This window comes from Bidens hawaiensis, unplaced genomic scaffold, assembly GCF_021521415.1.
Source record: "Bidens hawaiensis isolate Kalapana, Puna unplaced genomic scaffold, B.hawaiensis_p1.1 tig00001575_1, whole genome shotgun sequence".
In the NCBI taxonomy this organism is placed as follows: domain Eukaryota; kingdom Viridiplantae; phylum Streptophyta; class Magnoliopsida; order Asterales; family Asteraceae; genus Bidens; species Bidens hawaiensis.
The window spans coordinates 2,166,249-2,189,495 of NW_027491088.1; the positions used below are offsets into that span (position 1 = coordinate 2,166,249).

Here is a 23,247-nt window from a genome sequence, read left to right on the forward strand (position 1 = left end):
TGTCTTAACACATTTTCCGTTAGCATTATGAATCATTGAATAATATGTTACTTAAAAGTTCAAGGGCTTATTTGTAATTAAATCATTCTTTTCTAAGTCCAGTCATTATGTTAAACTTCTAATTCGTCCCAGTCCTTTAACGAATGGGGTTCATAACGAATGAACCCATTCGTTACCTTATAACGAATCAGGCCTTATTCGTTTGATCTGGTTAGCGAATTGAACCCTATGACGAATTGAACTCTTAGCGAATCAGTCCACATAACGAATTAGTCCATATAACGAATTAGTCCATCAAATTCGTTCTCTCTTATAACGAACTGGCTATAACGAATCAAGGATGATTCGTCATCCCTTTCCCTTAACGAATTGAACACGAACTGTAATCGGTTCGCTATGTTCCCATGGACGAACTAGCTAGCGAATCACCTTTAATTCGCTCTATTCCTGTAGCGAACTAGGGTTAGGTCAGGAATGTCAGAACATTCCCTGACATCCCCCCCTAACCTCGTACCACTTTCCGGCGCCGCCTTTCTGGCACCGTCATTGCCGGAAAGCCGTCGGAAAAACGCGATTTCGCCGGAAAAACGGGTTTTAGCTCGTTTTTCACCGTTTTTCGTCCCGTTCGATCTAGATCTGAGCTAGGGTGACCCCTAAGCTCATCATAGGTTCAGTTTATACCCGATTCCATCCGGATCTCGTGACTTAAACGTTATAACGGTGTCGGCTCGTCGTTTCGTGACTATATCTAACGGGTTTAAGCTAATAAAACATCATACTAGCATTACCTCGGGTCGGTACTCGGTTTCCTTCTTGGTTTCGGTGTAGATAGGGAAGAACTAGAGAGAAATCTTAAGTGTATGTTTTGGGTGGTGTATGGAATGTGTGAGAATGAATTATATGAGGGATTAATGGTTTATATAATTATGGATCATGGGCTTAAGCCCATGGTCCTTTCCTCTTTCTTTCATAATCCAAGTCCATAATCCATATCTATTTAACCCAACACTAGCCCAACTCGTATTCTATTTCTCTAACTGATAACGACCCACTATAAAATAGACGATATTTATTCTATTAATAAAACCGAAATTAGGATGTTACAAGTCTTCCCTCCTTAAAGAGGTTTCGTCCCCGAAACCTAACTATTACATAAACAAATTCGGGTAAAACTTGCGCATCTCTTCTTCAACTTCCCATGTAACGTCTGATCCTTTGCGATGCTTCCATATCACTTTCACTAAAGGTATAACCTTGTGACGAAGTTGTTTCACTTTGCGATCGACTATCTCGATTGGTTGTTCAATATAGTTCAGCTGTTCATCAACCTCAATGTCCATCAATGGCACGTGCGACGTGTCATCAGCTAGACATTTTCTCAGATGAGAAACATGGAAGGTCGAATGAATTCCTTCCAACTCTTCTGGCAAATCTAACTTGTAAGCCACTTCACCTACTCGATCTAAAATCTTGAACGGTCCAATGTACCTTGGACTCAACTTTCCCCTCTTTCTGAAACGAATGATTCCTTTCCAAGGCGAGACCTTGAGCATCACATTGTCACCAACGTTAAACTCAATCGGTCGTCAACGCTTATCCGCATACGACTTCTGTCTGTCTTGAGCAGCTTTCATTCTTGCCTTGATCTGATCGAACTTCGAAGAGGTTTCTTGCACAACTTCTAGGCTTCCCATCTCCTTCTGACCAATCTCTCCCCAACACACGGGAGTTCTACAACGTCTCCCATACAACATCTCGAATGGTGGCATACCAATACTTGAATGGTAACTGTTGTTATAAGAGAACTCTGCCAGATGCAGATGATCATCCCAACTTCCACCAAAGTCTAGAACACAAGCACGTAGCATATCCTCAAGGGTTTGGATCGTCCTTTCAGACTGTCCATCTATTTGGGGATGATACGCCGTACTAATGTTCAACCTCGTTCCCATAGCTTCATGGAACTTCTTCCAAAATCTCGAAGTAAACCTTGTATCTCTATCGGACACAATTGATGACGGTACTCCATGCTTAGATACAACCTCTTTAATGAACAAGCTTGCTAACGATTCTGACGAGATAGCCTCTCGTATAGGCAGAAAGTGAGCACTCTTGGTCAAACGGTCCACAATCACCCAGATGGTATCATGGTGCTTAGCTGTACGAGGTAGCTTAGTTATGAAATCCATGGTGATGTGTTCCCATTTCCATTCTGGTATCTCCAAAGGTTGCATCTTTCCATAAGGCTTCTGGTGCTCTGCCTTGACTTATAAACAAGTTAAGCACTTACTGACATAATTTATCACATCATTCTTCATTCCTGCCCACCAATAATCTCTTTTCAAATCCTGGTACATCTTCGTAGTTTCTGGATGAATCGAAAATCTCGACTTATGAGCTTCATCTAAGATTCGACCTCTGAGATCTCCATGGCGTGGGATCCACATACGGTCAAACCTAGTCTTAACACCATGAGTGTTTTCCATTAGCTCGTCTTGTTGGCCGTAAACTCTTTCTTTCTTTACCAACTTCTCGTCTACTAGCACCTCTGACTGCACCCTGATGATTTCTTCGAAAAGGCTTGAATTCATAATCAATTTGTATGACTTCACAGTTGCAAGGACTTCCTCATTCTTACGGCTTAGTGCATCGGCGACCACGTTAGTTTGCCAGGGTAGTACTTAATATCGCAGTCGTAATCCTTTATCAACTCCAACCATCTTCTCTGTCTCATGTTCAATTCTTTTTGCTCGAAGAAGTACTTTAAACTCTTATGATCTGTGTAGATGGTACACTTAGTACCATACAGATAATGCCTCCATATCTTTAAGGCATGCACTACTGCTGCTAGCTCCAAATCATGCGTCGGATAAGTACTCTCATGGACTTTCAACTGTCTAGACGCGTAAGCTATCACTTTTCCTCGTTGCATCAACACGCAACCTAACCCACGATGCGAAGCATCAGTACATACAACCAAATCCTCGTCACCATCGGGTAGAGCAAGGATAGGAGCTTGCGTGAGTCTCTTCTTTAATTCCTCAAAGGCTTCTTCTTGAAACTTTCCCCAACTGAATACTATCGACTTTCGGGTCATACCGGTCAGCGGTGCGGCTATCCTGGAGAAACCTTCGATGAATCTCCTATAGTAGCCAGCTAACCCTAGGAAGCTTCGTATATCAGTCGGATTCTGTGGAGTCTTCCAATTCGTTATCGTTTCAATCTTAGCTGGGTCCACGGTAATCCCTTCCGGATTAATCACGTGACCTAGAAATTGAACTTCTCTTAACCAGAACGCGCACTTCGAGAACTTAGCATACAATTTCTCTTTCTTCAGAGTCTCCAATACCTCTTTCAGATGCTCAGCATGGTCAGACTCGCTCTTTGAATAAATCAATATATCATCAATGAGGACGATAACCGACTTATCCAACATCGGCCGACAGACCCTATTCATCATGTCCATAAATGCTGCGGGAGTATTCGTTAGACCGAATGACATTACGAGGAACTCGTAGTGTCAATACCGCGTTCGGAACGCTGTTTTAGGGATGTCTGCCTCTTTCACCATAAGTTGATGATAGCCTAATCTGAGATCTATCCGTGAGAACCAACTTGAACCTTGCAGTTGGTCAAACAGATCATCAATCCTTGGCAAAGGATATATATTCTTCACCGTAAGCTTATTCAACTCACGATAGTCTATGCACATTCTCATACTTCCATCCTTCTTCTTCACGAACAACACTGGTGCGCCCCACGGGGAAACACTTGGTCTTATGAAACCTTTTTCGAGGAGTTCTTGCAGTTGGGACATCAATTCTTTCATTTCGGACGGTGCTAAACGGTAAGGTGCTTTCGCGACGGGTTGGGCTCCTGGTACTAAATCTATCTGAAATTCTATTTCTCGCTCTGGTGGCAATCCCGGAAGATCCTCAGGGAATACTTCTGGGTAGTCGCGAACAATAGGAACATCTTTCATTTCTTTCGTCTCGGCCGTAGCATTGACAACATACGCCAGGTAGGCACAACACCCTCGCCTTAGCAAACCCTTGGCCTTTATCATCAAAATGACATTAAGCTCAGAACTTTCCTTATCACCATAAACCGTCACCGCACTACCATCCAAGGACTTTAACCTTATTATCCTACTCTTACATACTATCTGAGCCTCAAACTCAGACAACCAATCCATCCCCAAAACCACATTGAACCCTCCTAAGGTCATAACATACAAGGTAACAGGGAACTCATGTCCCTCCAATTCTATCTTACAGTCCTTAACCATTTTCATTATTTTAACCGAAGTGTCACTAGCGGTTTCTACTATAAGAGTTTCAGACACTCGGCAACATTTCATTTTAGCTAGTTTACTAAATGGTGTGGCTACGAAACTTTTGTTTGCGCCCGAATCAAACAATACTGAAGCGGAAATACCGTTTACTAGAAACGTACCTGTGACGACATCTGGAATCTGCTTAGCTTGCTCCTGGGTCAGCATGTAGGCTCTGGTTCTTGGCCTAGCTTGCTCAGTATCCTTCTTCCCACTCCCTCCAGCTTCACCCTTGGTACACTCCCTAGCAAAGTGACCTGTCTTACCACACTTGTAGCATGCAGGCTTAGAACTGCACTCATGAGCATAATGACCTGCCTTCCCACATTTGTAGTAAACATTCGACCCAACTCTAAACTCTCCAGCATGCATCTTTCCACACTTATGACATGTATCCGAACCATTTCCCCGCCTACACTCACCACTGTGTGCCTTGCCACAAGTCTTGCACGACCTGTTCTCCCAAACTCTCGGCTGCTTGTTCTTAGGGTTCCACATCTGGGTACCGGGTCGTTTAGGAGGAGCGACCCATTTCTTCTCTTTCTTCTCATCTCCCACCACCACATCATCCGCAGCCAGGTCTGCATAGACCATCTCTGCGAGTTCGACAGCAGAATCGAAAGTAGCAGGTTTACTTGTCCTGACTAACATGCGGACTCTCTGTGGTAATCCCCTCACATAACACTTGATTCTCTTAGCCTCAGTGCTGACCATATCGGGTACCAACCTAGACATTCGATTGAACTCGGTGGTGTACTCACGATGTGTCATTGTCCCAGCTTTCAAGTTCAGGAACTTCATCTCCCCCCTCTCAACCTCGGCGTCAGCACAGAACTTCTTCATCACTAATTCCTTCAGATCCTCCCACTTCATCGCTTTAATCTCTTCACGGGTCTTCCTCTGCTCCACACTCTCCCACCAATACATAGCCTCATCTTCAAATGATTGGGTGGCATAACCGACAGATTGGTCAGGATGACACTCGCTGATTCGGATAATTTTATCCATGGCGGTTATCCACTGAAGAGTAGCGATTGCGTCTCCTAAACCAGTCAGCTTAGGCGGGTCACAACCTTTGAAGGACTTATAGTTGCAACCGCCTCGGCCCCTCTTCCTATCATCAACTTTCACAGACCTTACCTCACTTGAATCACCATTTTCCCTCTCATCATCTTTCCTACCATCACCACCTGCCCCTTCAGCAGTTCTTTCACGGCTTTCAGCAGACCCTCCAGGAGTTAATTCTTCACAGCAGTGGCTACAGCTTGAACAATAGCTGCTTGAATTGCGGGATCCAGTTGAACCCCTTCGTTGTTGACCGAGCCTCCTCAAGCTGCACTCCCCTCATCCCCGGTGTTGGAAGCTGTCTCAACCGAAGGTTGCTGGACGCGACGAGGCCTGCCGCGTCGTCCAGTGCGACCTCCAGCTCCAGCCATCGTATTCTAAAAGGGAAAACACAAACATCATCACTCAAGGAACTATTTAGTACAAGGATAGTAAGGCTAACAGGTAATAACAGTGGCCAGCTGTGATTAGCTGATCACGTTACCTTCCGTGTCCTATACACTTCCCTTTATGAGTCTATTTGTGATGGTTCTACTTAAACAGTTAGTCAACCAAAATGATCAAGTAATCCTATCCCTATCATTCACATATTCTTTCTTTATCATTTAACATACATCATCAATCGTACATCTTACCTTTACTGAGCTTGCTTGAGCGACACATGGCATCCTTGAACTGGCATCTTCTTTCTTTTCTTACTTAAATCCCATTCTCTGTTCGAGTCTAAGCATGTAGGATGCTTAAATCTCTCGAACTTTTCTCTGATACCAACTTGTAAAGCCCCGTTACCGGTAGCCCTACTTTCGTGTTGGATTTCCTCATAAACTTCAGTTCTAAATATCAGAGTTAATTAAAAACATTCGCGGAATATAAAAACTTTAATAAAACATTTCATAACAATTCAAAACATGTCTTAAACAACCAACTTGTCTTTCGAAAACTAAGTAATTAAAACATAACACGCCCTGAGCCTTCCGATGCCAGTCTCTTATTCAACGCCACGTTTCTCCTCAAGCGAGCTGCCTCATCCTACTCACCTGCGTGCATACTAAAAGTCAGCTACGCTGAGTGAGTTCTAGTTAATCATACATTATACAATACACACAAACTTATATTCTTTCATTCATACTTTCATACTTTCTTTTGTACTAACTTGCTTTCATATCTTACGTTATAAAGAACATTACGCCCTACATTCCTCGAGTATTATTAGGGCTCGGTACCCTCCTTCCTCGAGTATTATTAGGGCTCGGTACCCTCCTTCCTCGGGTATTATTAGGGCTCGGTACCCTCTTTCCTTAAATATTAGTAGGGTTCGGTTCCCTAGTTCTCGAATATTAGTAGGGTTCGATTCCCTCTTCATTACCATACAACCATACATCATACCTCGAGTATTATTAGGTCTCGGTACCCTTTTCGTAACCATACAACCATACAACCATCCTTTCCTTCTTTTATTAACTTTATCATGTTCATACACATAAGCATACATATCATACTTACCTTATATATATAGCGTTACAACCTGACAGTACGTGCAATATCCGAATATCGTTCACGTACCATCAAGCAATCATTCATACATTTCACATTATTCACATAAGGCATACACTTATCTCTTAGGATAAGCGTATTAACAAACATGTTGAGTATGCACACAGCCTCGAAAACATAACACTTAAATGGGGCTAGAAACTCACCTGGATCCTGTTACGCTCTCCGTTAATCGTTATTCCCTTCTTGAGCTGTGCACGGCTAACTGTATAATATTTACATGTATCAATTAACTATCACTACTCATATCATCTTTCTAATCTTAGCTACTACCCACAACGAACGGGGGTCCGGGGGCAGCGCCCCGCCCCTAGCAGGGTCCAAGGGGCAGAGCCCCTGGCTGTGGTCGAGTTGCCAGGTCAGCTTGGAAAAATTTTATTTCCATTAACTGTCTTAACACATTTTCCATTAGCATTTTGAATCATTGAATAATATGTTACTTAAAAGTTCAAGGGCTTATTTGTAATTAAATCATTCTTTTCTAAGTCCAGGGACCATTCTGTCATTATGTTAAACTTCTAATTCGTCCCAGTCCTTTAACGAATGGGGTTCATAATGAATGAACCCATTCGTTACCTTATAACGAATCAGGCCTTATTCGTTTGATCTGGTTAGCGAATTGAACCCTATGACGAATTGAACTCTTAGCGAATCAGTCCACATAACGAATTAGTCCATATAATGAATTAGTCCATCTAATTCGTTCTCTCTTATAACGAAATGGCTATAACGAATCAAGGGTGATTCGTCATCCCTTTTACTTAACGAATTGAACACGAACTGTAATCGGTTCGCTATGTTCCCATGGACGAACTAGCTAGCGAATCACCTTTAATTCGCTATATTCCTGTAGCGAACTAGAGTTAGGTCAGGAATGTCAGAACATTCCCTGACATCCCCCCCATTAACCTCGTACCACTTTCCGGCGCCGCCTTTCCGGCGCCGTCATTGCCGGAAAGCCGCCGGAAAAACGCGATTTCGCCGGAAAACGGGTTTTAGCTCGTTTTTCACCGTTTTCGTCCCGTTCGATCCAGATCTGAGCTAGGGTGACCCCTAAGCTCATCATAGGTTCGGTTTATACCCGATTCCATCCGGATCTCGTGACTTAAACGGTTTAACGGTGTCGGCTCGTCGTTTCGTGACTATATCTAACGGGTTTAAGCTAATAAAACATCATACTAGCATTACCTCGGGTCGTTGCTCGGTTTCCTTCTTGGTATCGGTGTAGATAGGGAAGAACTAGAGAGAAATCTTAAGTGTGTGTTTTGGGTGGTGTATGGAATGTGTGAGAATGAATTAAATGAGGGATTAATGGTTTATATAATTATGGATCATGGGCTTAAGCCCATGGTCCTTTCCTCTTTCTTTCATAATCCAAGTCCATAATCCATATCCATTTAACCCAACACTAGCCCAACTCGTATTCTATTTCTCTAACTGATAACGACCCACTATAAAATAGACGATATTTATTCTATTAATAAAACCGAAATTAGAATGTTACACTGCAACAACATTCTTCATAAAACTGATTTATACTAATTGATTGAGGTTTCCACTTTTACTATCTATTTTTTCAACGGTTGATCATGTGATTGCAATTTCAGTATTTTGATTTAAAGCGGAACAAAATCTTTGATTGCTTTTAAATCAATATTGAAGAAATATAATATAATGTGTTATTGTTATGTTTTTATTCATCTACCTATCGTAGATGTAGGTATATTTACTGATTAGATATTAATCTCGTTTTTAATACATATAAATTCATCATGTTTGGAAATTATATAAAATGTTAATTTAGATTAATAACTTGATCTCTTTACAAGGGAGTTTATTGTAATTATTAAAATCTATAATAATGAAAGATGTACATGGAAGGTTTTTTTTAGATGGACTTCCTAGTGGTTAAAAGCTTTAAAGGAAATTATCTTCAATATTTTTTGTATTAAATTATTTAAAGGTTTAATTCATTTACAATAAAGATTGTTTTACAATTTTATAGTAACAATTTTTTCGCACAAGGTTGCCAAATTAATTACAACTTTCCATAAAATATATTTATGTTGAGGTTCACGACAGCTTTGTATAGTTTTAAATGAATCCTTGTGTTAATTAATTAAGTTCTTGTTTTTTTTAATAAAAAAAATAACTAAGCAGAAATTATTAATTTATGTATGTCGTGGATATACAAATTAGTGTATATATGGATGTAATCATATATACGTTTTATAACTTTTGCTTAATCAAATATAATTGAAACGTATGTATGACAAAAGATATATTTGTAACATTGAGATCTTCAACACATATGGAAAAGAATGATATGTTACGAAAATAAAGGTTTTTTAACTCTTAGTAAAGATTTATTATAGCATTAAAGAAATTCATTGAGAAATTTGTTTATGTTTCAAAGTGTAGTAGTATATATATGTATGCAACATATATATGTGTGAATGCTTATGGTATGATACGTGGATACATGACTTATATATTTGTTTGTAACGGATGAAAAACAAACATCTTATTTAACAAAGTTTTAATAAAACTTGTTTTATATTGAGACATTGTATGATGTCGAGTATTGTAGAATCTAAATTTAGTTGTGTTCTATGTCTTAAGGAGTATTACATAGATCGATGATAGTATTGAAGAAAACTATATGATCAAAGATGTGGTTTCATATTACCATTACAAAAGATTATAAACGCATTTGAATAATGGTTAAGATTCATTTATAACACGACACTTGATGTATCAAACTATGTAAATCTCGTTGTTAAAGGTTATAAAATATTAGCATGATAAATCTTACATGACTCATTCATGTAATTACTTCTCGATGATTAATTATAAGAAAAAAACTTGATAAGACACTTTTTCATTTGTCAAACCTCAAATATGCTCGTGAAGTAGCATATTATTAAATACGTATGAAAAAAAACTGAAGTGATTTTGTATTCATGTCGGAGAAAATATGAATAAACCATGAAAATGGTTTGTTTTTATATCATTCCCTTAAGTGAATGTGACTATATAATTATCATTGTATATATTACGATCATGAACACGATTGAGAAAATCTCTCTAATGATGGTCATATTAAAAATGAGATCGACCATAGGAATTTGTTAGCATGGTCATGTTAATAATGAGATCGACCACCACAAGTGGCAAATGGATTGATCATATATGAGAACAAAATATGGAGATACAAAAGTGAAACCGCATGATCGCTTGAAACGAAAATAAAAGGTTCTCTTACATTTTATGTATTGTATTAAAGAAGCATATAATACATATACGATCATAAACATGAAGTTTATGGATCATGATTATATAATGGCATGGCCGGTTAGACCACACCGAGTCAATGATGTGAAATTTATTGAGGAACCAAAAGATTCTTCATAATAATTATACATGTAATATTGCTCTCAAGGGAAATCATTTATTTACCAACTGAAAGAGGGTGTGAATCCCTAAATGTTATGGAATTGATAAAAGGATACACATATCCTAACATGATACCATTTAGTGTTTTGAAAATCGATGCATCGTCTAAATGGTTATCAAGATCGCAACTTCATGTTTGCATGATCTATGGCTTAGCTAATAAGATAGCAAGCATAATATTTCATATTGGTATATTTACATTCAATTATAATAATGAATTTGATTCCCAAGTTAATAATGATCATTGGAAAAGTGTTGAACTTCATAAAAGATTATGTTCTTACATAAAATTGTTTATTTAAAGACAATTACTCAACGTCTATAATTGATTGCAAAGGCAATTATCATAAGAGCAAATGTTCATATTTGTATTTGAGTACATATGATTTTACATGTGTTGAAAAATAATCCACATCAAGCCAACAAGTTATGATACTTCCTTCCCATTGTAATTGATTTTTGGTCAGTAACCAAGTATTTCTCATCTAATGTTTGTTATATACTGAAATTAATCCACCACAAGACACAAAGATGAGGCCACAAAGGAAGTTGGGAATTCATGTCGATATCTATGCTTATATTAGAGTTGTTAATGTGATATTTGTTTATAGCTCATTAGTTTTCACTTCAGTGAATTAGCATTCCCAACATCAGGGGGAGAAATAAAGCAGTTGGAAAACGAATTTAGTTGGAATGAATTATCATTGATCCTCAAACTACATTATATGAACTAAAAGTTCAAAAGATAATTCATGTATAAAGATTAGCGAATCAATTACCGGACTATTCACTGTCCGAAAGAGAGTGTCTAACTAAGACACCTATAAGAACTGCTAATGCTCCAATTTAATTGTCCCGGAAGGGCAAACGCATATTGATAATAAGTCTAGCGCACGTGTGTAGCGTGGTAGACTGATCGGTTCCAAATGTAAAATTTCCTCAAAAATTGGAGCAAGTAATAAAGATGGTCAAGTCAAGGTATAGTAAAAAGGTCTCTTGAAAGAGATTAGACATGATGGTTCTTGAAGAACCTTATGTACCTGAAAACAAAGAGCTCTCAGTAAATTATATTGTATCATGTCTATAAAGATATATGGAATCGAAATAAAGTCGACGTCGTTATAATTTTATTTATATATAATTCGCGCTGGAAATGATTATGAGGATCAAGATTCTAAATCTGCCTATGAAAATTGATTGGCCAAAGTGGAAAGACGCAAACAGGGCAGAGTTGAATTCTCTAAATAACGGAAAGTTTGTTGGACCAGCAGTTCGTACAACTAAAGTTGTAAAATGTATTAGATACAAACGGGTATTTTATGTGAGTTATGAAAATTCAATAAAGTGATATAAGTCAAAATTGGTAGCATAAGGATTTTGCAAAGACCCATGATTAATTATGAGGAGACGCACTCTCCAATGGTTGAAGCATTGACTTTCCGATATCTAGTCTGGTAATAAAAAGAGAGAATTGATATGAGTCTAATAAATACTGTGATTCAGTTGATACTGAAAGTTTACAAGAAAGTCTTCGAAGGATTTGAATTAACAAATCATGTAAATTAAATTCTTGAGAACACTATGGCTCATGTTGTATACAGATTCATATTTGAATATGTTACGATTATTGAATATGTTGAAAATAAATGTAACTCCTAAAGAGTTTCCTAAGGTAGTTGAATACCTGAAATGTTAACTAATACATCTTAATGATGGAATTCTTGTGCATAAATAAGTATACACATAGAAGAGAATCTATATGATGAGTACAATATCTCAATGAACAAAGAAATGGTACAATATGGATTTTTGATATTTGATACAAAATTGATGTATTAAATGAGCAAGTTTATGCAGCAAAAATCCTAGAAAAGTGAATACACATGCATAATTTGTCAAGTTAGAAAGAAGTTCATGATAGATTGGGAAATGCATAGAGTTATGCTTATTGCGTATGGACTAATATAGTAGGATTGAGCATGGTACAATCAATAATTATTTTGATAAGGAGGGAGATAAGTTGGATGTCATTAGTCATAATTTTATCAAAATTTTACTCTTATAGGTTCATATAATCACAGTTTACAGTGATGATGTACACATCATCGAGAAAAACTGCAGAACTTTTAGAAGGATAATTTTTGAAATACCTTGACACGATGTGATTATTGCTCGACCCGCGGTTTGAGTATATGTGTAATCATATGTTTATCAATCCATCAAAGTACATCTAAAAGATGAGACATTTTACCATGGACAAATTGAATCCTGTTAGCATGTTAAAGGATGTCTAACAATGACTTGTCTATCTAAATATGAATATTATTGGCTCGGAAATACCATAGTTAAATGCATTTGTGCATTATGTTGTACTGTTAGCTATATATGATTATTATTTTCTTTATTTATATTTATTGGTATGTGTTCTACTAGGAGACATCACAACGGGTTAAAACATATATTTCAGGTATGAAAGATATGTGTTTATATTTTACTAACACATCAAAACAAGTTTGGTTAGTCTTGTTTATGCAGAGAAACACATCAAGGTCATAGTGTTTACTAGATGAAGCAATATAAGTTTTCACGTGTAGATCATACAACATCATTCAACTTAAGGATTCAAATGTGAACGAACGAAGACGCAAATGATTGACTACAAAAGTTTGGGCAACTTTCCCAGAAGATCGATATTTACCACTTTGACGGATATATAAATCAGGGGGAGACAATACGCGCTGCACTCTTTTTCCCTTAGCTATGGTTTTGTCCCACTGGGTTTTCCTAGCAAGGTTTTTAATAAGACAGCATCTTCAAGCGTATTAAGTTGATACCCAAGGGGGAGTGTTATAAATACATATTATGTGGTTATCAAATTAGGCTTATTGTCCAAGTTATCTTCTCTTATATATAAATCTGATTATACCTCATTGTAATACACACATAATTAATGAAATCTCTCCATCTTTCTCCCTACATATTCATTAGCTATTAGGCTTGTTTCACAACAAATAGAATATTATATATATTCTCTCTCTCTCTCTACCACCACCACCACCTCATCCTACAGCAACGCCACACCTGCCATTACACCACCTTGTCACCACCGTCGGAGTTTGGCGGCTACAACTGGTTTTCCAACATCATAAATCCAAATATTAATAACAGGCCTTCCCAATCAAAATCACACTTCGTCCTCTTCAACTTCACATTAGAAACCTTATCTTTAGCACTCGACGGAACCTTCAAACCACAATCAAATCTAGGTTTAGGTTTAAATTTGGGCGATTTCATCCACCACACTTTAAACGTAATCATCAAGATCAATTTCAAATTAATTTAGTAAACATCATCACTTGATTCCGACTACTTGGATTTAACCACACTCATAAAAACCGTTGGATTCTTCCGGTTTAGATCCCACATGTTTCCGGCCAACTAATCGATACAAAGAGAAGTTTAGAACAAATACGGTGGTGGTCGTCGGACAACGGATTCAGATCTATTTGTTGTTCCCGACGGAGATTTGAGAGAGAGTAGAGAGAGAGAGAGAGAATCAACCACGAGAAAGATGTTGACGGTGGTTGCAGCGGCGGCGGTTGGTGGGCGGTTTCTGGTTGTGACGACGCTGGTGGTTTCAGGTTGTGTCGGTTGTAGGCTTTCGATTTTGGCATGGGAGGTAGGTGGGTGTGGTGATGAATGGCGGTGAAGGTAATCGGCACTGGTGGTGGTTGTGGCAGTGGTGGCAGGTACGGGCGGTGGTGGTTGGTTGTAGAGAGAGGTGTGTGTGTGTGAGAGAGAGAGAGAGAGGGAGGATATATAATAAAATCTATATGTTATATTTGTTTATATTACATTTTTAATTTTCTTTTTAATTTCTTAAATCTTTTTTTTAAACAAATGATTGAAATGACCCATTTGACCTTATCTGCAACTGATTTAATGAAAAAAACTAACTGGGTTAGGCCTAAAGGACAAACGTTGCAAGATTTAGAAACGTAAAGGACAAAACATATCAATTTTAAAAATAAGGGACAACAAGTGAAATTAATGCAAACATAAAGGACATTATCTGTAATTCTGTCATATATATATATATATATATATATATATATAAATGAATATATGGGTAAACTTAAAGGGGTGGAAGAGTAATTATAAATTAAACTTACAAAATTTAAATATAAATGAAGGGTTAAATTTATAATTATATTTTAGGTTTATAAGTGCATATTTGAGTTGTACTCTTATGCTTAATTGACTTGTACATTATCATAATAAGCACGTTGCAATGGTAAAGTTGGGTTTTTTTTAAAACATAGTATATTAAAAGATATAGAAGAAATAAAATTTTTAAATGAATATGTCAAGTAAATGAGTAAAGTTAAGGGGTTTATTTGTAAGTATTTCATAAATTAACAAAGTTTTGTTGAAGTTAAAGGATCATAATTTTAAATATTTTATAAACCAAATATTCTAACCTTTCTAGATGTCTAAAATACTATATTACTCCTACATTTTCAAATTTGTATGCATTAAAGATAGTAATTTATGCAATAGTACTTGTACAGTTGTACCTCTTAAATTTTAAGAGGTCATTGCCATTTGTTTTATATATAGTATAGATTTAATATTAATTACCACAATAAACCAATTATGACTTTCTTAAAATTATATATTAACAATTTTTAAGAAAGTTTAAATATAATTATCTTAACATTTCTCCTAATAACAATGGTCATGTTGTATTTAAAGAGGTTTTAGATATTTATGAATTATAAAATTTTATTTTTGTTTATCACTATTTATATCTTTTTAATTATAATGTATGTTTTTATATAAATATTATTAAATATAACTTTTTTGTTGTATTTTTATAACCTCCTATGTATCACACAAGCTCTATCTTAGTTATCAGAATGATACAACAAAGAATTTTTGGTACTATCATTTTTTTAGAATTAAGGTTTACGGTTCGCTTCTTAACCGAATTTGAATTGGGAATCCCGGTTTTCGGATAGGGATATTTTTGAAATCAGCTTGTTTCGGTTAACCACTTAACCGGTTAAGCAATTGTTCTATTTAATTATACACATATTTTTGAAATCGGTTTCAATGTGTGTAATTTGTTTTTATTTTCAGTTGAGTCACATTTGAACCATTTTTTTAGTTTGAATCGATTTGTGAGCAGAATATGTGTAGTTTGTGTGCCTTTTTTTAGAATAAACATTTCAGACGAAATCTGATAAATTTGGTTTTTTTCGGTAGACAATTACGAATTCTGATTCGGTTCGGATAACGGATAACGGGATAGGACAAAAAAAATTCAAATCCGAATAAACCGATATAAACTAACCAAATAACCGATTTCCGAACCGGAGAACACCCATAGAAGGCCTGTTATCAGAAGCCGTCGTCTCTCTCAGGCATTTCCACAAACAGGTTATGATCATGTTTATTATTATCAACCACCCAATACACAATCACTGCGTTGATTCTATGGCAACTAATGGGCTTGCTGATACTTTAACCATTCATCAACTCCACCATGATTTCTTTAACTAATTCCAAAACCTGCAACCATGAATCGTAAAATACAAATTTGTAATCCTCTAACTTGGACCCGAAATTACAAATACAAATCAAACCCACCAAACCCACCACCGTTTCTACTTGAATCTCCCGCCAAATTGTCAACCAATCTCATCAAGGCTTACTTTGATAATGGGTTACTCAAGCAGGCACGCCAACTGTTCGACGAAATGCCTGACCGAGATGTCGTTGCGTGGACCGCTGTGATTTCGGGCTACACAGCCTGTGATCGATACAGCTTGGCATGGATGATGTTTAAAAACATGATGAGGGAATGCTTAGACAGCCCGAACGCGTTCACGCTGTCAAGCGTTTTGAAGGCTTGTAAAGGCATGAAGTCTCTTTGTTGTGGTGGTTTGGGTCATGGGTTGGCTTTGAAACATGGGTTTATTGGTGGTAGTATATATGTTGAGAATGCACTCTTGGACATGTATGCTACTTGTTGTGAAAGTATGGAGTACGCATGCTCGGTTTTTGAGCAGATTCGGGTCAAAAATCAGGTGTCTTGGACTACGCTAATAACGGGATTCACTCATAGGGATAACGGCCTTGCTGCCCTTCAAGTGTTTCGACAAATGTTCATGGTATGTGTTTTGGTTATGGCCCATGGGCCCGTATCGGGCCCGTATACTTAATCGTGTCAACGACATAAACAAGACACTTAAAATCGTGTAACTTAAACATAATATGTTTAACTCATTTATCTAACCAAGTCAAATGGGTTGACAGGTTGTAATAAATGGGTTAAGGGGGTTGGTGGGTCAACTTGTTTACTTAAGTTGGTTGACGGGTCGACATGTTTGTTTAAACAGGTTAAACATGCTGACCTGAACACACCCGTTTAACTAAACGGGTTATTAAGATTTTTTTGATAATTTTGCACAGGAGGAAGCCGAACAAAACCCGTACAGTTTTTCAATTGCAATTCGTGCATGTGCAGGAGTCGGGTCTCATACTTTTGGCAAGCAAATACACGCTTCGGTGTTCAAATTCGGGTTTGACCTTAATCTTCCAGTAATGAATTCTATACTAGACATGTATTCTAAGTGTAACAGTTTTGACGAGGCATGCGCGTGTTTTAATGAAATGAACGGAAAAGACGACATTACATGGAACACATTAATATCAGGATACGCGAAGCCTGAACCAATGAAATCTTTACACCTGTTTTTGCAAATGGAATGGGGGGATTGCACTCCAAATTGCTTCACATTTTCCAGTGTTATATCAGCCTGCACAAATTTATCAGCGTTGACCTGTGGTCAACAGATTCATGGTAGGATATTCAAGAAAGGCCTTGAACAGAATCTGCCACTAGCAAATTCCTTAATCGACATGTACGCGAAGTCCGGAAGCATTCAAGATTCTAAAAGAATCTTTAATGAAATGTGGTGTCGAGATCGGGTTTCTTGGACTTCAATGATGGTTGCATTCGGGAGCCATGGGTATGGAACCGAGGCAGTTGAGTTATTGAATCAGATGGTGCATTCGGGTATAAAACCGGATATGATTGTGTTCATCGCGGTTCTTACCGCTTGTAGTCATGCGGGGCTTGTTGACCAAGGGTTGACTTACTTTAAACTGATGACCACCGAGTATAAAATAAGCGCGAGTCAAGAAACTTATGCGTGTGTGATTGATTTGCTTGCTCGCGGTGGAAGGTTTAAGGAAGCGTATGATATTATACGCAATATGCCGTGTATGCCTGATGAATCTGTTTGGGCAGCGTTTATTGGGGCGTGTAAAGCACACGGGCAGCCCGTTATGACATCTTGCCAGGTGTTGGATTTGAAGCCTAAGAAGTCGGGAATTTATGTCACGTTGGCAAATATGTATGCGGCTGAAGGTAAATGGGACGATCGAGCCAAAATGAGGAATATGATTAACGGTTTGGGGGATAAGAAAATTGCGGGTAGGAGTTGGTTGGAGGTTCATGATCAGGTCTATAGCTTTGTTGCTGGAGACGAGGGCGGTTCGCAAATTGAGCCTGTGTATCAGGTTCTTAGAGTATTGGGTCGACACATGGTTGAGCAGACCGATGTCACTCGAGTTGGGGCATAGGGTAGGGTTGAGCAGGATTCACGTATCTTATAGTTTTATAATGTGGGTGATTGACACAAGTTAACTCCACACTTTTTCACTCTGGAATGATATTCTAGACATTTAACATATATAATCACACACATTTCAGAAGTATATATGCTATCATACACAGCAACTAAGTCTGGCAAAACGGGCTAGATCGGTCATTTAACGGGCTAAAATGGGTTCGGATCAAAACAAGTCTTTACTAGAGATGGTAAAATGCGATATTTACATATCTTGGTATTTGATATCAGATATGGTTACAAAAATTCTAACCATCCTATTTGAAGAAAAATATACCTCAAAACCGACCCATTTATAAATAAACTGCAAGTCTGCAACCTGCTATAACAGTCACTACCAATATTCCATACATGAACAAGAACCGCGCCTAAAGTGGTGAAACACATGTCGATCCCTCATCACAATCTCGCGGTCGAACGCCTTTGACACAAGCTTCGCGAGCGCATGACAGTCGTTACATATCCGTAAATTCTTCATTATTCTAATCGGAGTTGCGGGCCCCGTAACCATTAGCCCGAAAGCGATTGCTAGCTTTTCACTATGTCTAAAAAGTGTCGTCTCCTTCTCTTCGTCATCAATATCGAAACTAACCTCCTTCGTATCTGGGGAATAACCGATCATCTTCACCCGTTCGGTTATTACATCTAGCATTTCCAAAATCTCATGAATTCGAGGATGTTCTGTGTCCCCGGCTACAAACTCATGAACTACACCATTGGCTTCAATAATGCTACAACCGGGCGTTTTAACAACATGGTTTTCACTCATGGTCCCACGTATTCCGTCCACGTGGTCCCAACTCCCTTTTGACGCGTATATATTTGATAAAAGAACATGGAAACCTTCATGGTCGGGTTGAAGCTCCTCTCTCCCATCTCATTGTTACCATGTTTTTTACACGCGCCAAGCAACGCCCCCCATGTGGCGACATCGGGGGTCATGAGCATACTCTCAATTAGTTCTTCGGCTTCTTTGAGTCGACCCGCACGTGCGAGAAGATCAACCATGCATCCGTAATGTTTGATATACGGCTCGATTTTGTGTGTATTGATCATGGAATCAAAGTGGTGCCGTCCCTCATCCACCAACCCCATGTGGCGGCAACCACCAAGGACCGCCACAAACGTTATCTCATTAGGAACAACGCCAGATCGTTTCATTTCCGAGAACATATTAAGTGCTTTCTCGACCTCGCCGTTCATCGATAGCCCAAGAATCAAAGCGTTCCAAGTCGACACACCTTTGTTATCCATTTTGTTAAAAACATCTTCCGCACTATCCACACACCCGAGCTTCATGTACATGTCGATAAGCGTGGTAGCAAGAATAGAATTAACCGCTAAACCATTCTTATTGATATACGCATGTACCCATTTACCTTGCTCGAGAGCCGCTAAGCGCGTGCAGGCCGAGAGCACACCAACCAAAATGGTTTCATCAGGTTTGATTTCACCGTCAGCCATCATCTCATTAAACAACGAAATAGCCTCATCAAACATACCGGCTTGTGAATAACCGGATATTAATGCGCTCCATGAGACAACATCTTTCACAGGCATTTCATCAAACGTTTTACGTGCTTTCTCAAATGAACCACATTTCGAATACCCAGAAATCAAAGAGTTCCAAGAAACAATATCTGTGCAGGAACTTGAATTAAAGAGTTTCTCTGCAGTTGCTATATCTGCACAAGTGGAGTACATATTAATCAAAGCATTATGGATGTTAACATAAGCTAATGTTCCTGTTTTAACCACCAATCCATGGATCAATGATCCGGTTTCAACAGCCGATAACCGGGCACACGCAGAAAGAACACTAACCACCACAACTTCATCGATCCCGACCCCCTTCCGGTTCATTTCAGCAAACATAACCAAACCCTCTTGACACATCCCACTCTGCTCATAACAACTAATCATTGCAGTCCACGAAACAACGTCCTTTTCATCCATGTCAACAAACAACCGATAAGCTTCCCCGACACGCCCAAACCGACCAAACAACACGATCATCGAATTAGACGCAATTACATTCTTCTCGGGCATACAATCAAACACCATCTTTGCTTCTTCTACATTACCCATCTGAACATACCCCGCCAAAACCGAGTTCCACGAAACCGAATCTCTCACAGGACTTTCATCAAACACCTTGCGTGCATCCACCATGTCTCCACAAACAGCATACATATTAATCAAAGTGTTCCGTGCATAAACATCCGAATCAAAACCCATTTTCACAACATGATTGTGCATCTCTTTTCCCTCCAAAACCGAGCACCTGGCAATGCAGGCTTGGATTAACAAAGGGTATGTATAGGTATCAGGACAAACAATATTCTTGTTGTTTAACATCAATTTGTAGATAAAGAACGTTTCTTTTGGGTTATTTGTATGCAGGTAAGATCGCATCATGGTGTTGTAAATAAAGGTGTTTGGGTTTTGGATGTGATAGAATATTTTACGTGGGTAATTGATGTTGGTTAATGAAGATTGGGTTGTAGTGAAGGTGTGGATTCTGCTTGCTGCGTATGTATCTTTGATGAAGCCAGTGATGATCATTTGAGATAGGATTTGGTTGAATTGGTTTAAGTGTTGGCATTGAAGCAAGAGGGTGTCTAAGATTGACTGATTAAGTGTTGTGTTTTTATATACTGCAGTTGATTTGATTAGCTTTGCAGAGTTCATAGGAAAATGGAGAGTGAATGATTAGTGAGAGGTAACTGAGAAGAACTAATGCTATTTATAGTTTTTGGTCATGAAATCTCTTATCTTTAAATTTTGAAAAATAAAAACGGTTAAAAACTAAGGGTGTGTTTGTTTGAGATGGGTCTAAATGGGTTTGAGGTCTGAATCTCCAGAGTGTTTTTTTCATTCCAAGCTCACATCTGAATGCTGAATGAAGCTCTTAATCATTCAGTTTTAAAACATCGTTGAATGGGAACTGAATGGGAAGATGACCTAATTGCCCACACATCATTCATTCCTTCTTCTCTTCTGGGTGAACGACTAATGCACACCAACACCATCATCCTCGATTTCTGCCTGATTCCACTCACAACAGGTATGATTTCTGTCTTCAATTTATGTTAAATCTTATAAAGATTCATCAAATTACAAGATTCGTTTGCATATGTCTGCTTATGTCTTAAAAATATGTGCTAATTGATGTTCAGTTTATGCCAATTGATTTTTATTCAAATTTGCCGATTAATTGGTCAATTAGGGTTAAAAATTGAAACACTTTTGTGCTAGAAATTTGGTTCAGGTTTTGGGGTTATTTTGATTACGATTTAGGCTTTGTTGAATTTTATGAGTTTGATGTTAAAGTTGTTACAAATGTTGATTGGCTAAAGTTTTTATTAACACTATAGTTGCAAAGACCGGGAGATAATCTGTTAGCTCGTTCTTCTTCCAATTTGAGACTCCTTTTGAATTTCCTGATTGTGTACAAAGCTTTTGAGTTTTGATATATTAAGGGACTTTACATGTTTAGTATGTAGATGAGTGTGTAATCTGTGTATTTTACAATCTGTGTAATCTCTTATATTTTAAATTGTGTATTAGTTAAAAATTGTGATTGATGAGTGTGCAATTTGTGCATCATGTGTTGAAATATGTGTTGAAAAAACTGATCTGTAACGGAAATAAGCGAACCCAAACAAAAACCCGGGGTTTGTGAATGAAACTAAAAAAAATTGAAGGTTTAAAAACTTGTAGCCTTGCATGTGTTTAACGATGTTTGTGAATGGATTTGGGATATCTTAGGTACATTTGATGCTTGTAGCATAACAGAAGTGTTTATTTTTTGTTTGAGCCATGATTGGGGATGTAAACAAGTCTTGGGTCGAATTGGGGAAAAACCATAATTATAATTTTCGCAGCTTTTTGACAGCTTCTGTACTGACTTTGTTAAAAATCATATAAAATCAACCGAGTGTCCGTTTCGAGTGTTATCTATATGGTTGGAAACCTTGAGGGGTCTAGTTTCTGTAGAAGTTTAGAACAGAGAAAAGTAAGGTCATTTAGTGGGTCAAATCAGTCGATGAACGCAGCTGCGCAGAATGCGCTGCACAACAAAATTAATTATCTAAAAATAAGTTAAAGGCGAATGTTTATACATGCTTGATCAATAACATATATTGCTGAATTAAATTGATTGCATTCACTATTGGAGGGTGTGTTATAAGTTTAAAAGTACAAGTAAACGGGTTATGCAAGCTCCTACATTATAATTAGTAAGCAGGTCGTTTTGGCCCGTTACATTTGTAAAGTTTATCTACACAATCTTTATGTGAGAATGACTTAAATAACTAGTAACACCCGTTGTGAGAAATTAAGGGTCATGCTAATTGAACAATAGTTGAGCAAATCTTTGACTCGTTTGTGTTTAAATATTGCTTATTTTGTTGATATGGATGTTAGTGACTATTTGTTGGATGCTTTATGAGTTTGACGGTTCAATCTTATGCTGAATGTATGCTTAGTTATTTTTGTCATATAAATTGTCTTGTATTGTTGTGCATTAATTTAACTTGTGTTGGCTCTTAAACGTGCAGGTCTTTTCGTTTTCTGCTTTGGACGCCATTGTTTGCGTTGTTGGAGTTGGGCACTTTTGGGCCACGATCGTAAAGTTATTGCAAATTGAACAAAATTATATTTGGAAGATTGAACGCCAATCTATTGAACGCCAAACTGATGCATCCCAAGGAAATGGATATCAAGTTGGTTTTCTCATATACTTTAGCTAGGCGTAATTGATTACAAGCAAGTGACATCGATTTGGTGTAGAACATATTGTTGTAATATTGGATTATGATTCCTTTATTGTGAAAACCAGCATACACTTTATATTATTTTGTGTTTATTTAATACACTTTATACTAGTTACTTCTTTAATTTGTCTTTCTACTCTGTTTCTTATTATGTATTGTTTAATTTGTTTGATCGTGATTTGGTAGTTTGTTTTAACATAAAATGTTGGCTTGCTATTTTGTGATAAGTATTGTTGTTGGTAGTTTGATTCAATTTGATTCAACATATTCGGTAGATTATTTGTTCAAACAGCATGTTTGCTATTAATTTAGAAGGGCAAAATAGTAATTCTGCATAGTTATTCAGATGCCCAACCAAACA

At 37.7% G+C, this 23,247-nt stretch overlaps 2 pseudogenes across 1 annotated transcript; one reads left to right on the forward strand and one right to left on the reverse strand.

The window, feature by feature from the left end:
* The first annotated feature begins 15,731 nt into the window (after positions 1-15,731).
* On the forward strand, positions 15,732-18,061 carry LOC143586531 (putative pentatricopeptide repeat-containing protein At1g56570 pseudogene; annotated as a pseudogene). Its single transcript, XR_013144723.1, has 2 exons — positions 15,732-16,584; positions 16,886-18,061. The product of XR_013144723.1 is annotated as a putative pentatricopeptide repeat-containing protein At1g56570 pseudogene (transcript).
* A 368-nt stretch (positions 18,062-18,429) lies between these two features.
* On the reverse strand, positions 18,430-20,868 carry LOC143585684 (pentatricopeptide repeat-containing protein At3g62890 pseudogene; annotated as a pseudogene).
* Between the last annotated feature and the right edge of the window lie 2,379 nt (positions 20,869-23,247).